Genomic DNA, 15,934 nt, shown 5'->3' with positions numbered 1-15,934 from the left:
TTGTACAGTTCTTCTGTGTATTCTTGCCATCTCTTCTTAATATCTTCTGCTTCTGTTAGGTCCATACCATTTCTGTCCTTTATCGAGCCCATCTTTGCATGAAATGTTCCCTTGGAATCTCTAATTTTCTTGAAGAGATCTCTTGTTTTTCCTATTCTGTTCTTTTCCTCTATTTCTTTGCATTGATCGCTGAGGAAGGCTTTCTTATCTCTCCTTGCTATTCTTTGGAACTCTGCATTCAGATACATAAATCAGAAGAGTTAATTCAGAATTTTAACTCTTAACTTAGCAAGCTGGCTTCTGGGCTGCTTATTGTAGACGGCGGAGTAGAAGGACGTGCACTCATCTTCTCCTGCAGAAGCTAAAAAATTACAACTCACTGCTGAACAACCGTCGACAAGAGAACGTTGGATCCCACCAAAAAAAGATAATCTACGTCCAAGGGCAAAGGAAAAGCCCCAGCAAGATGGTAGGAGGGGTGAAATCACATTCAGAATCAAACCCCATACCCACCAGAGACGCTCAGAGGCTCCAACAAACCTTGTGCGCACCGGGACCCAGAGACCACACAGAGACTGAGGCAGACTGTGTGTGAGCGTCTCCTGGGGAGGGAAGGGTCAGCAGTGACCTGTGCAGGGGCGGGGGCTCTGGGTGCAGCAGACCTGGGTATGGCATAAGCCCTCTTGGAGGAGGTCGCCATTAACCCCAGCATAGAGCCGTCAGAACTTACACAGGACTGGGAAACAAACTCTTGAGGGGCACAAACAGAAACTTGTGTGCACCAGGACCCAGGAGAAAGGACCCCACAAGAGACTGCTCCAGACTTGCCCATAATTGTCAAGGAGTCTCTGGTGGAGTTGGGGGTTGGCAGCGGCCTGCTGCAGGGTCAGGGGTACTAAGTGCAGCAGTGTGTGCATGGGACCTTTTGAAGGAGGTCATCATTATCTTCATTACCTCCACCATAGTTTGGCCTCAGGTCAAACAACAGGGAGGGAACACAGCCCCGCCTATGAACAGAAAACTGGATTAAAGATTTACTGAGCATGGCCCTGGCCATCAGAACAAGACCCAGTTTCCCCCTCAGTCAGTCTCTCCCATCAGGAAACATCCATAAGCCTCTTATCCTTCTCCATCAGAGGGCAGACAGAATGGAACCCACAATCACAGAAAACTGACCAAACTGATCACATGGACCACAGCTTCATGTAATTCAATGAAACTATGAGCCATGCCACGTAGGGCCTCCCAAAACAGACGGGTCATGGTAGAAAGTTCTGACAAAACATGGTCAACTGGAGAAGGGAATGGCAAACCATTTCAGTACTCTTGCCTTGAGAATCCCATGAATAGCACGAAAAGGCAAAAAGATAGGAAACTGAAAGATGAACTCCCTAGGTTGGTTAGGTGCCCAATATGCTACTGGAGATCAGTGGGGAAATAACTCCAGAAAGAATGGAAGAGAAGTAGCCAAAGGAAAAAAAAAAAATGTGACTGGTGATTGAAGTCTGATGCTGTAAAGAGCAATACTGAATAGGAACCTGGAATGTTAGGTCCATGAATCAAGGCAAACTGGAAGTGGTCAAACAGGAGATGGTGAGAGTGAACATCGATATTTTAGGAATCAGTGAACTAAAATGGACTGAATGAGTGAACTTAACTAGATGACCATTATATCTACTACTGTGGGCAAGAATCCCTTAGAAGAAATTAAGGAGCCATCAGAGTCAACAAGACTCCGAACTGCAGTACTTGGATGCAATCTCAAAAATGACAGAATGATCTCTGTTCATTCCCAAGACAAGCCATTCAACATCATGGTAATCCACGTCTATGCGCTGACCAGTAATGCAGAAGAAGCAAGTTGAACAGTTCTATGAAGACCTACAAGACCTTCTAGAACTAACATCCAAAAATGATGTCCTTTTCACTATAAGGGACTGGAATGCAAAAGTATGTAGTCAAGAAACACGTGGAATAACAGGCAAATTTGGCCTTGGAGTACAGAATGAAGCACAGCAAAGGCTAACAGAGTTTTGCCAAGAGAACGCACTGGTCATAGCAAACACCCTCTTCCAACAACACAAGAGAAGACTCTACACATGGACATCACCAGACGGTCAATACCGAAATCAGACTGATTATATTCCTTGCAGCCAAAGATGGAGAAGCTCTATACAGTCAGCAAAAACAAGACCAGGAGCTGACTATGGCTCAGACCATGAACTCCTTATTGACAAACTCAGACTTAAGTTGAAGAAAGTAAGGAAAATAACTAGACCATTCAGTATAACCTAAATCAAATCCCTTAACAATTATTCAGTGGAAGTGACAAATAGATTCAAGGGATTAGATTTGATAGAGTTCCTGAAGAACTACGGACAGAGGTTCGTGACATTGTACAGGAGACAGAGATCAAGATGATCCCCAAGAAAAAGAAATGCAAAAAGGCAAAATGGTTGTCTGAGGAGGTCTTACAAATAGTTGAGAAAAGAAAGAAGCTAAAGAAAAAGGAGAAAAGGAAAGACTGACTCCATCCATTTGAATGCAGAGTCCCAAAGAACAGCACAGACAGATAAGAAAGGCTTCCTCAGTAATCACTGCAAAAAAATAGAGGAAAACAATAGAATGGGAAAGACCAGAAATCTCTTCAATAAAATTAGACCTACCAAGGGAACATTTCATGCAAAGACGGGTTCAATAAAGGACAGAAATGATATGGACCTAATAGAAGCAGAAGATATTAAGAAGAGGTGGCAAGAATACACCGAAGAACTATGCAAAAAAGATATTCAGGACCCAGATAACCACGATGGTATGATCACTCACCCGAGCCAGACAACCTGGAATGCGAAGTCAAGTGGGCCTTAGGAAGCACCACTACGAACAAAGCTAGTGGAGGCAATGGAATTCCAGTTGAACTATTTCAAATCCTAAAAGATGATGCTGTGAAAGTGTTGCACTCAATACGCCAGCAAAGTTGGAAAACGCAACAGTGGCCACAGGACTGGAAAAGGTCAGTTTTCATTTCAATACCAAAGAATGTTCAAGCTACTGCACAACTGCACTCACCTCACACATTAGCAAAGTAATGCTCAAAATTCCCCAAGCCACGCTTCAGCAGTACGTGAACTGTGAAATTCCAGATGTTCAAGCTGGATTTAGAACAGGCAGAGAAACCAGAGATCAAATTGCCAACATCTACTGGATCATCGAAAAAGCAAGAGAGTTCCAGAAAAACATCTACTTCTGCATTATTAACTATGCCAAAGCCTTTGACTGTGTAAATCATAGCAAACTGTGGAAAACTCTTCAAGAGATGGAATTATCAGACCATGTGATCTGCCTCCTGAGAAACATATATGCTGGTCAAGAAGGAACAATTCGAACTGGACACGGAACAACAGACTGGTTCCTAATGGGGAAAGGAGTATGTCAAAGCTGCATACTGTCGACCTGCTTATTTAACTTATATGCAGAGTACATCAGGCAACATGCCAGGCTGGATGAAGCACAAGCTGGAATCAAGATTGTCGGGAGAAAAACCAATAACCTCAGATATGCAGATGACACCACCCTTATGGCAGAAAGCAAAGAACTAAAAAGCCTCTTAGAAGAGTGAAAAAGTTGGCTTAAAACTCAACATTCAGAAAACTAAGATCATGGCATCCAGTCCCATCACTTCATGGTAAATAGATGAGGAAACAGTGACAGACTGTATTTTGGGGGATTCCAAAATCACTGCAGATGGTGACTGCAGCCATGAAATTAAAAGATGCTTGCTCCTTGGAAGAAAAGCTATGACCAACCTAGACAGCATAATAAAAAGCAGAGACATTACTTTGCCGACAAAGGCCCATCTAGTCAAAGCTATCGGAGAAGGCAATGGCAAGCCACTCCAGTACTCTTGCCTAGAAAATCCCATGGATGGAGCAGCCTGGTAGGCTGCAGTCCAAGGGGTCGCTAAGGGTCGGACACGACTGAGCGACTTCACTTTCACTTTTCACTTTCACGCACTGGAGAAGGAAATGGCAACCCACTCTAGTGTTTTTGCCTGGAGAATCCCAGGGACGGGGGAGCCTGGTGGGCTTCCGTCTATGGGGTCACAGAGAGTCGGACACGACTGAAGTGACTTAGCAGCAGCAGTCAAAGCTATGGTTTTTCCAGTAGTAGTGTATGGATATAAAGAAAGCTGAATGCCAAAGAATTGATGCTTTTGATCTGTGGTGTTAGAGAAGACTCTTCAGAGTCCCTTGGACTGCAAGGAGATCCAACCATCAATCCTAAAGAAAATCAGTCCTGAATATTCATTGAAGAACTGATGCTGAAGCTGAAACTCCAATACTTTGGCCACCTGATGCGAAGAACTGACTCACTAGAAAAGACTCCGATGCTGGGAAAGATTGAAGGCAGGAGAAAGGAATGACAGAAGATGAGGTGGTTAGATGGCATCACTGCCTCGAAGGACATGAGTTTGAGTCAGCTCCAGGAGTTGGTGACAGGGAAGCCTGGCGTGCTGCAGTCATTGGGGTTGCAAAGAGCTGACACGATTGAGCGACTGAACTGAATTAACTCTAGTTGGAATGACATTAGGAGCAGTACATTCTATTATTTTTTATTAAACTATTACTATTAACTCTTTCTTAAAAACGTCTTCCTGTAATTCTACTACCCTAACAAAATTGTTCTCATTATTTTATTTCCTTTTTCAATTACATCTATATGCCAAAGTCAGCTATGATAAATATCCAGAAACAATTTTACAATCTACTCTTTAAATATCATTGTTTTATAAATATTCCCCATATCTATACAGTTATAGCTATTATTTTAATGGCTACAATATACTATACTGAATTTATATACTATAAATTATTTTACCACAAATTTCTGTACCAATTATGAGTATATTTATCTTTCAATAACCCACTTTTATTTAGAGCTACCCTGGTGGAAGGGTGATGAATCATGTCAAGATGAAAAACAAAGCATTTACAAATGTTTTAGCCTAGCAAAACCAAGAGAATGTATTATTACTGTTGTCAAGTAGTTTAAGCCAAAAAGAGGCAGAACGAGCATCAGTGGATGGAAATAACAGAAAGGTAGTTTTCAGTCCAAAATAATGAAAACTTTTCAAACCGTCAGAATTTACTCAACAAGTTAATGCATTCAAAAACAAGATAGATAATCACTTGCCAGAGACAGTGCAGACTCTTACACTAAGTGGGCAGTAGAACTAGAAAACCTCCCAGGTTTCCTTTTACTAGAGTATTCAAATATTTATTAATGATTTGCTAAGTCCTAACAATATACTAAGTGTTAGGTATACAAAAGTTGACAGAACAGACATGACTGTCACAGTTTTTGCAATTAGTCTGGTGTAAGAAACAGAAAAAGAAAAAAAAATACAAGGAAACAATTATGAATCTTAAGTCCTATGAAGGCAGATGGCAAGTCACTCCAGTACTCTTGCCTAGAAAATTCCATGGACGGAGGAGCCTGGTAGGCTGCAGTCCATGGGGTCGCTACGAGTCAGACATGACTGAGCGACTTCACTTTCCCTTTTCACTTTCACACACTGGAGAAGGAAATGGCAACCCACTCCAGTGTTCTTGCCTGGAGAATCCCAGGGACAGGGGAGCCTGATGGGCTGCCGTCTATGGGGTCACACAGAGTCAGACACGACTGAAGTGACTTAGCAGCAGCAGTAGCAGCAAGTCCTATGAAGGAAAACAGTGAAATGCTATAAGAGAAAAGAGCAGACTGGACATCAAGGAAAGAATCTTAGAGGGATAATATTTAAGTTGTTACCTAAAAGCAGCTGGCAGTCTGATGAAATGAAAAGCCAATCAAGGTTATAAGCAAGAGAGTGACACAACCCAATTTTCATTTCTAAAAGATTATTCCGGCTGTGATGTGGAGAATGAATTGTAAGAGAGAAAAGATGGAAGCAGGGATATCAGTTTAGAAGCTAGGCAGGAAGGATTCAGATGAGAAATATGGAGAGGCGGGGTGAAGTAGATGAACAGAGTTCAAGGTGACTGGGGAGACAGGAGCCATAGCATTTGGTGATAGGTTAAATGGAACAACTTATGGTTGTTCTAATGGTGCTGCCATTTTCTGAGATGGAAAGACTGGGGGAAAGAAAAGATGCAGAATAAAAGGGGACTCCAATTTGAGTCTCCATGATTTCCTTTAGACCTTTAATAGAAAACTGCTACCAAAAACCTCTCAAGATTCATTCTCTGCTCTTTAAAAGGCAGTCTGTGGAAGGCAGTTAAAGCTATAAAAGAGACTCAGTCAATTTTTTTAATTGGAATACAAATGGTAGATTAAATTACTGTATCAATGTAAAATTTAGTGAAGTAGGGGTATTCACTATTCTTGCCCACTCCAGAATTCTTGCCTGGAGAAGCCCATGGACAGAGGACCCTGTTGGGTTACAGTCCATGGTGTTGCAGAGTCTGACACGACTGAACCAACTCAGCACATATACATCATGATATATGCAACTTACTCCCAAATGCCTGGCACACGTGGGCACGTGCAAGAACACATACACATATACAGACATATATATACGTATACGTATTTATGTACATATGTGAGAGAGCAAATGATAAGCAAATGGCATAAAATATTAACAACAGGTGAACGTGGATAAACACTACTCAGTCTCTGTATTACTCTCATTCTTGTAACTTTTCTGAGTATGAAATAATTTCCAAATTGAAAAGAAAAGAAAGTTTTAAGCAGTCAGTCCTAAATTTCTCTTACTCATGCTAAATAATCAACCCGTCTCATATGTATCTCCCCTCAACAAGCCAACTTGTCTCTTCTACTACCCAGAGCAGTGTCCCCACCAGGAAGACAAGTATACACAACAGCTCTACAAAGAGACGGCATGAGAAGGGGTGAAGGACTAGAACAGGTTTTCTGCAATTTGCAACCTCGCATGAAGTACAATATCTATACTTCTGCCCTCTGGAATGTTTTATGCCTTATGTTCTGATCTATATCAGGCTACTAGATGACAACTCTGTGCTTCTGTATTTTCTCTTTTCATATAACATAAACAATAAACCTCACTGTAGAATTAGCATGTTCATGTGATCTCTACCCAGATTAAGTGTTCCTCCTAAACACTCAAATACCTCGCTAAGTATAGCAAGTATCACACTATTTTATCTTTAAAATCATGTCTACATGTGTTCTACTTTCTCTACTAGACTGGAAGTTCCTTGAAAACAAGGTCCACAACATATTTGAATAATTTTCATTCTTAAAGATGTAGAAAAAACAGTAAAAGCTACTGAGTGAAGAAATCAAAGTTACTGAAAAAACATATATGTTATGACTACAATTCTAGTAAAAGGGTGTTTTGGGTTTGTTTTTTTTACCTTGGACATAGCAATATATAGGAAAGAGTCTTATTCTAATTCCATAGCAAAAGAAACCTAACAACTAGGGGCTGCTGATAAAGAAATGAAAAGACTAATATCACTATGAACAATCCCAAAATCATGTTTACCTTAAAGACACAAATAATAGATAATTTCATAAACTATGACTGAAAAAAGTTAAAGGCTGAAGCCTCAGTATTAAAACCACAGAAGTCTGAAGTCTTAAAACCACACCTTAAAATCAAAGTACATTTATATTTAACCTATACTGGCAACTGGTCAACACAACGCATAGAACACTTCAGTAAGAAGAAAATACATGTCATAAGATTCTAGATAGAACTTTGTTCTCTGTTATGAAAGAATATTTAAGTAAAATTATGTCAGGTAAGAATAGTCAACTTAGTAAACAAATTAAAAACTAATAATTTTACTGTGAAAGGTAGTTTTTCAAATGCTACAATTAAACTTGCCAGACACAACACAATTAAATGAAAATAAACAAACATAAAGGGCATAAAGTATTTCAAAAAAAACACAACTGAAAAATAGAAATACATCTTTACCCAAAAGGACTAAAAAGTAATACTTCAAAAGGTCTCACTATCAAATGTTAAAATACCAAATGCCTGAAGGATACTTCTGGGCTTGTAAAATTAACAAAACCACCTTAGGTGAGTTTCTAATAGGGCTTGATCCTCTTTTAGTACTTAGAAAATCCAAATAATAATACAGCACAACACTGTCAGTCATTCCAACTCCTCAGGGATTAGCTCTTTTTCTTTCATACCTGGTACTGCTTAGGTCTATGTACACAAGTTGCTTCAGTTGTGTCTGACTCTGCGATCCTATGGACTGCAGCCTGCCAGGCTTCTCTGTCCACGGGTTTCTCCAGGCAAGACTACTGGAGTGGGTTGTCATTTCTTCCTCCAAGGGATCGTCCCGACCCAGGAATCAAACTCATATCTCTCATGTCTCCTGCGCTGGCAGGCAGGTTCTTTGCCAGTAGCGGCACCGGAGAAGCCCCACTACACTCAGGTCTACTTATGGTCTATGTCATTCTTCTTCTCCACTCATGAGAGTTTCCTGACAGAAGGCACATTATCCCAGTGAGCTGCCCAGAGTCACTGCTCTAGACTCACCCAGACTTGCCCAAATGCTCCTGCCCCACTAAGGAAAAGTAGGCAACCCAGCTCAGTCATTAGCTCCTTGGCAATGACAAGTACTGGCTTCTACCCACCCTCTCTGCACACTCTCTTATGAGTAGGAGAATACAGTGCTTCTTACTCAGCCGGGTACTCTATGATGGCTGTCTGTTCTCCTAGTTTCCTTTAGATCTCTCCAACTCATGGAATACAATGTGCATGTCAATTTGTAATAATTCTCAACTCCATCCTGTCTTCTCCAACACTACCTCATTTCCTAATCTAGAATCTTACTATCTCTAGCCAGTATTCTAGCGTAATTTTTCTTAATTCCCTACCCTCAGTTTCTTCCCTTTCACTTCATCCCTATAGCTTTCCCAGAGTTGATATTTAAAATCACATATCTGATCATTTCCCCCTTCAACTCAAACTCTTTCAGTGGCCCTCCAAAGAACAAATGCTTTAAAACAGTACTAACAATAGCAGGTGACATCTACTGAGGACTTGTATCCCAGGTACCTACAATACCTCATTTAAACCTCACAACTATCCTATTATGTAGATATTTTCATTATTCTCATTTTGTAAATTTAAGCAAAATGAAACTGGAGAAATCACACTATCAATAGACTAAACGTAACACAGGGAGCTCAGCCTGGTGCTCTGAGATGACCTAGTGGGTGAGGTGGAAGGAGGGGCTGAGAGGGAGGCTCAGAAAGGAAGGGAATGTGTGTATACCTCTGGCTGATTCACGCTGTTGTACAGCAGAATCCAACACAACATTGTAGAGCAATTATCCCCCAACTAAAAATAAAAATTAAAAGAAAATGCAGTTAAGACAAAAAAACCTTCAAAATCTGGCTTTCATTCCCTTGCAGCAGCTCTCTCTCATCACTGCACAATAAACCCTGTCTTCCATTTATACCAAACCACTCAAGATCTGTGACCATACCATGATCTTTCAGGACATTCTATCGGTCTTGGAGCCGGACTACCCGCCTTGGCTCAAAATGCCCACTCACTCACCTTGGTCTACCTTAGGGACTCTCTGAAGACTTTTTACCTTTCTTTCTTACCTCCTCCACAAGGGTGCTCCCTAGGCAGAACAATATAAGCCAAAATGATACACACACCCCACTCTAAATGACAAAATGCTACATTACAGATGCTCAAAGATTTTCCAACATAATTTCCAAGTGAGAATCTACTGCCAGCCTCACAAACCCTAAATTTATCCAAAAAGTAAATAAAGATCAACAATGTAGCAACAGCAAAGGCTAATAAAAATACACTTAATACTTCTGGAAAATATTCACCAACATGTAAAATTCAATTATTTTGAAATATGTGCTAAAGCATCCAGAATATAAAGGATTTAAATTTTAAAATACTTTCTTCTGCAAATGTAGAATTCTTTAAATGTTACAAGCAAGAAAAATTCTACAAAATTTTACAAAATCTGTTAGCAAATCAAGAAAAAGTTCAGGAAACTAAAGAGCTCTTCTATGGCTATATCTGGGTTCAGAAAATGATGATTCAATACTGAACAACTTGGGCTGGTGAATCATATGAAAGGACGTAGAGGTACAGTGATCATGTTATCCTATCTGCAGCATCAGCATATTAGGCCAGCATCTTCCAGGAACATGTAACAATGATATCAGGAGTCTCTTACGGGTATTAACTGACAGTTAAACAGCATCTCTTCAAAGTACTACTCAAATATATTAGCTCACAATTCTCCACACTAAAGCTCCTATTTTCATTTATTCACAGCCTCAGTTCAGTTCAGTTGCTCGGTCGTGTCCGACTCTCCGCAACCCCATGAATCACGGCACGTCAGGCCTCCCTGTCCATCACCAACTCCCAGAGTTCACTCAAACTCATGTCCACAGAGTCAGTGATGCCATCCAGCCATCTCATTCTCGGTCTTCCGCTTCTCCTCCCGCCCCCAACCTTTCCCAGCATCAGAGTCTTTTCCAGTGAGTCAACTTGTCACATGAGGTGGCCAAAGTATTGCAGTTTCAGCTTTAGCATCAGTCCTTCCAATGAACATCCAGGATTGATCTCCTTTAGAATGGACTGGTTGGATCTCCTTGCAGTACAAGGGACTCTCAAGAGTCTTCTCCAACACCACAGTTCAAAAGCATCAATTCTTCAGCGATCAGCTTTCTTCACAGTCCAACTCTCACATCCATACATGACCACGGGGAAAACCATAGCCTTGACTAGACGGACCTTTGTTGGCAAAGTAATGTCTCTGCTTTTTAATATACTATCAAGGTTGGTCATAACTTTCCTTCCAAGGAGAAGGCGTCTTTTAATTTCATGGCTGCAATCAGCATCCGCAGTGATTTTGGAGCCTCAAGATCTTCCTAAACTCAGTTGTGCTTTAACTGGCATTTGGACACAGAGCAGCAAGTATTACTTTCAAACTTTTAATCTCTTTTCCTACCTCATTAAGAAAATGTCCTGTAAGGTTATATCTGGCACTTATCCATGTATCTTTTCTTGTTTTTTCCCATTAATCCTTACAGATTATATTATTAACCCTTAAGCAAATTTCTTGTAAAAAGCATATAACAATGTCACCTAACAGAGATATTTAGGAAATAGACCTTTAATGGATACATAATGTTTAGTCCTTGGTTCAAGTGCTAGTCTAGGATGGCAGATTCAAAATTATTTTGCCTTTGACATTCCTGCTGGATACAACCAACATGCATTTCCTGTAGAATATCCAGGACACAAGGAGAAGAATCACTTTCAAAAGGGGTTTTTACAATGGTCTACTCAGAATATTAGAGCCTGGCCCAAGGAAACAGTAAGGAGAATGGAGAAGGAAAAGCTCCATCAGCAGAACTTGACAGGCAAAGAAAAATGAACAGAAGTCAAGAAGATTCTCAGGTTTATAACTTGGGTAACTGAGTGACTGGCAACTAGCCAAGTCAGGAAATGAAGTAAATACATGAGTCTGGAGAAGACCATGTACAAATTTTTGACGTTTTAAGTTTCAGATTTTCTGCTAAACAATCAGGTGGACATTCTAAACAGCAAACTTAAGGACGGGCGTGCTCAAGAGAGAAACTAGGGTGAATAAATGAACACATATGAGATAACAAAAAATTATGTGTTCAAGAAAGCATAACAATGAAGAAAAAAAGAGGTCGGCTGAAACCTTAGAAAAAATGAACATTAAGGGACAGCAGTTAGTAATGACAGCTGAGAAACAAGAGGTAAGAAAGAGAAACAGGGGAGAATGACATCACGGAAGCCAAGAAAAAGAGGGTGTCAAGAATATGGGCATGATCAGCTACACAGTTCACACAGGATTTAACTGAACTGAACTGAACTGAATCATGTCCAAGGATAGATACAATCTCAATAAGTAGAAGGAGCAAGAGAAAAAAAAAAACATTGTTGGGAGGAGGAAACAAAAAAGGAAGAGTGCAAAGTGTATTTGGAACAGAATGTGGGAGAGTTTTGCTGGAATGAAAGGTTCATGTAGCAGAAGACAAGAAAGGAAGTCTGGGCCAAAGACTTTGCATTCCAGATTTTATTCTATTTTAGATTTTATTCTGTGAGAAAAAAAGAAAGACAAGTTGCTTTCTTTTTTTCTTTCTGAAACAACTAGCCTGGTGACAAATTTCATGATGAACTGGAATGACAAGAGAGTTACAAGCTATTAAGCAGTCTTAAAATTACCTAAACGTTAATAATAAGGGCCTGAAAGATGCTGGCAGTAGACAAAATAAGAATTAAAGAGATACAAGAAAGAGAAATATTCTCTAATCCCAGCGTGCCCTAGATATTCCACTATTACTAAATTATTATACCCATCACATTGCATCATAATCATTTGTGGACTGGGACCCTCTCTTATTAGGCCTCTCACGATTAGAACAAAACAGGAACACAGGAAGTGGCCAAAAAATTTTTGTTGTATTACAACAAAAAAATTTTGTTGTATTTGTGATTTTGCTGAATTACAAAAGAACTCAGTAATGACAAGATATAGAAGGAAGACTCAGAGTTGCCACAGAGAAACCTAAGTGACTACAAGATAGTAATATAGAAAACACTAATGGAGAAGTCAAGATAAAGTTTAGGGAATGAGTTTAAGATATGGTTAGGATGAGAGGTGTCTAAGGACAATATCCAAACAGAAACATCAAAGAGAAAAATATTAAACCACAGGGGCTAAGCGTGCCAACCCTCCATGAAGCTGAAAATCAAATGCAACTGACAGTCAGCGTTCCCTATAGTTGGTCCCTCTGTATCTGCAGATGTCACCAACCAAGATGGTACAGTACTACAGTACTATTTTTGAAAAAATTCCACACATAAGTGGACATGCAGTTCAAACCTGTATTGTTTAAGTCAGCTACATTCAGATATTCAGACAAAAAGAGAAATCTGAGCTACATAATGAAATCATCAACAAATCTTATTATTTGCTCATAAGAACAAATATTTAACAAAATGCTAATTTCCTAAGACACTATGAGGGTGAGTCTTTGGCTTTAAGAATGCTGTCTGAATTGTTTATTTGCATATCCTGTAAAAATTAAACTGATGTCCAATCCCAAAGAAAGGCAATGCCAAAGAATGTTCAAACTACCGCACAATTGCACTCACCTCACACACTAGTAAATGCTCAAAATTCTCCAAGCCAGACTTCAGCAATACGTGAACCATGAACTTCCAGATGTTCAAGGTGGTTTTAGAAAAGGCAGAGGAACCAGAGATCAAATTGCCAACATCTGCTGGATCATGGAAAAAGCAAGAGAGTTCCAGAAAAACATCTGTTTCTGCTTTATTGACTATGCCAAAGCCTTTGACTGTGTGGATCACAATAAACTGTGAAAAATTCTTCAAGACATGGGAATCCCAGACCACCTGACCTGCCTCCTGAGAAACCTGTATGCAGGTCAGGAAGCAACAGTTAGAACTGGACATGGAACAACAGACTGGTTCCAAATAGGAAAAGGAGTACGTCAAGGCTGTATATTGTCACCCTGCTTATTTAACTTATAGGCAGAGTACATCGTAAGAAACGCTGGGCTGTAAGCAGCACAAGCTGGAATCAAGATTGCAGGGAGAAATATCAATAACTTCAGATATGCAGGTGGCACCACCCTTATGGCAGAAAGTGAAGAAGAACTAAAGAGCCCCTTGATGAAAGTGAAAAAGGAGAGTGAAAAAGTTGGCTTAAAGCTTGATGTTCAGAAAACGAAGATCATGGCATCTGGTCCCATCACTTCATGGGAAATAGATGGGGAAACAGTGGAAACAGTGGCTGACTTTATTTTTGGGGGCTCCAAAGTCACTGCAGATGGTGATTGCAGCCATGAAATTAAAAGACACTTCTTGGAAGGAAAGTTATGATCAACCTAGACAGCATATTAAAAAGCAGAGACATTACTTTGTCAACAAAGGTCTGTCTGGTCAAGGCTATGGCTTTTCCAGTAGTCATGTGTGGATGTGAGAGTTGGACTATAAAGAAAGCTCAGCACCGAAGAATTGATGCTTTTGAACTGTGGTGTTGGAGAGAACTTTTGAGAGTCCCCTGCACTGCAAGGAGATCCAACCAGTCCATCCTAAAGGAGACCAGTCCTGGGTGTTCATTGGAAGGATTGATGTTGAAGCTAAAACTCCAATACTTTGGCCACCTGATGCAAAGAGTTGACTCATTTGAAAAGACCCTGAGGCTGGGAAGGACTGAGGGCGGGAGGAGAAGGGGACGACAGAGGATGAGATGGTTGGATGTCATCACAGACTCAATGGACATGAGTCTGGGTGAACTCCGGGAGTTGGTGATGGACAGGGAGGCCTGGCGTGCTGCGGTTCATGGAGTCACAAAGAGTCAGACACAACTAAGCGACTGAACTGAGCTGAAAAGTCCAACCAAATAGGTCAATGTAAACTGGGTCAATACTGAATAATTACTTGCTTTATTCAATCATTCATTCATAAAAAATTTATTGAGGGACTATCAGTTTGCATTGGAACAAAGGAGACCAGACAAAAAGCAAACAAATAACATACAGCAAACACTAAAACAAAATAACTGCAAAATGTAAAGAAACACAGGCAACAGAACAGAGAAGACAATGGAGGATGGGGAGAGGAGATATGATAAAAATAGACCTAGAAGCCATCCTGGAAAAGGAGATGTCTATGCTGAGCTTTTCAAAAGATGAAGTCACTTAACAAGGTAGAGCTAAGAAGCTGAATAGTATTCTGGAAAAATAAGAAATAGTATGTGCAAAAGCATGGAGATGTCAGAGTTTCTCATCTTCATGGAATCATGACAAGTGGTGAGGGCCACAGCTCATGAAGGACTTTCTGTACACTGATAAGGAATTTGACCCTTACCCTGTCGTCCAGTGGTAAGAAACCTCAAATATGCATTAAAATTCCCTAAGGAGCACTCTAAATCCCTAAAGCAGAGTGCAAGTGCAGGTAGGAGAAGGGAAAAAAGAAAAACACAGGCCGGAGACACAGAAGATCTTTAAGCAATAACAAAACTTGTTTGAGAAATCCAAGTCAGTAGCATGGATCAGTGGCTAAGGAAAGAAAATCTGGAAGAAAACTATAGAAGATTAAGAAACAACTGCAATAATGCTCCCGCACTAAATATTGACAACTACTTACTCAAACATAAATGAACCACAGAAAGAGGCACATAAAGTGCTGTAACTGTAATATGGGCTTTCAACATGAGTTTTAGAACTCATCTCAGATAACTCAATAATCAGAAACAATTACAGTACAAGTGCAACCAGAGATGTTAGAAAAAAAGGAGAAAAGAGTGGCCAGAGTTTTTCCCTTAAAAGTATTTTGCTTATACTTTAAAAGGTTTTTATTACTTAAAAAAAAATTAAGGTACTTCATAATAAAACTACAAGAGCAGATGGAGAAAACCAAATCAAAATTCAGAACCTACCACATGGCTAAGGGCTTTCTTGGTGGTACAGACGATAAAGAATCTACCTGCAATGCAGGAGACTTTGGTTCGATTCCTGGATTGGGAAGATCCCCCTGGAGAAGGGAATGGCAACCCACTTCAGTATTCTTGCCTGGAAAATTTCACAGACAGAGAAGCCTGCTAAGTTACATGTCAGACATGACTGAGCGACTAACACACAAACCACAAGGCTAGCACTGTGCAAAACTACTAAGAATGATAATTAGTAAAAATTACCAAAGAAAAACTGGTCAAAATAACAACAACCAAAAAAAAAAAACTTAACAGATTCTAATAACTCATCAAAAATTTTGCTACCCACATATAAAAATTATAGTTTTGAACTGAAGAAAACTCACCAAACTTGAGGGAAGAGATGCTCTTTTATATCTCTCTCCAGGAGCTACTGTCTTCATTTG

General features: G+C 40.0%; 1 protein-coding gene across 3 annotated transcripts in view; it reads right to left on the bottom strand.

Moving 5' to 3' along the window:
• CCSER2 (coiled-coil serine rich protein 2) overlaps positions 1-15,934 on the bottom strand; it is a 179,554-nt gene that overhangs the window by 154,330 nt on the left and 9,290 nt on the right. Inside the window, exon 2 of one of the 3 annotated variants that reach the window (XM_088842069.1) lies at positions 15,495-15,627. The exons of the other annotated variants lie outside the window; for them this stretch is intronic. The gene's annotated coding sequence lies outside the window, so the exon portion shown is untranslated. The remainder of the gene's footprint in view (positions 1-15,494; positions 15,628-15,934) is intronic. 3 annotated transcript variants of the gene reach the window in all.

This window comes from Moschus berezovskii, chromosome 12 (assembly GCF_049115385.1).
Source record: "Moschus berezovskii isolate FMDL1 chromosome 12, NW_MosBer_1.0, whole genome shotgun sequence".
Taxonomy (NCBI): domain Eukaryota; kingdom Metazoa; phylum Chordata; class Mammalia; order Artiodactyla; family Moschidae; genus Moschus; species Moschus berezovskii.
This window is presented reverse-complemented; position numbering and strand designations above follow the sequence as displayed.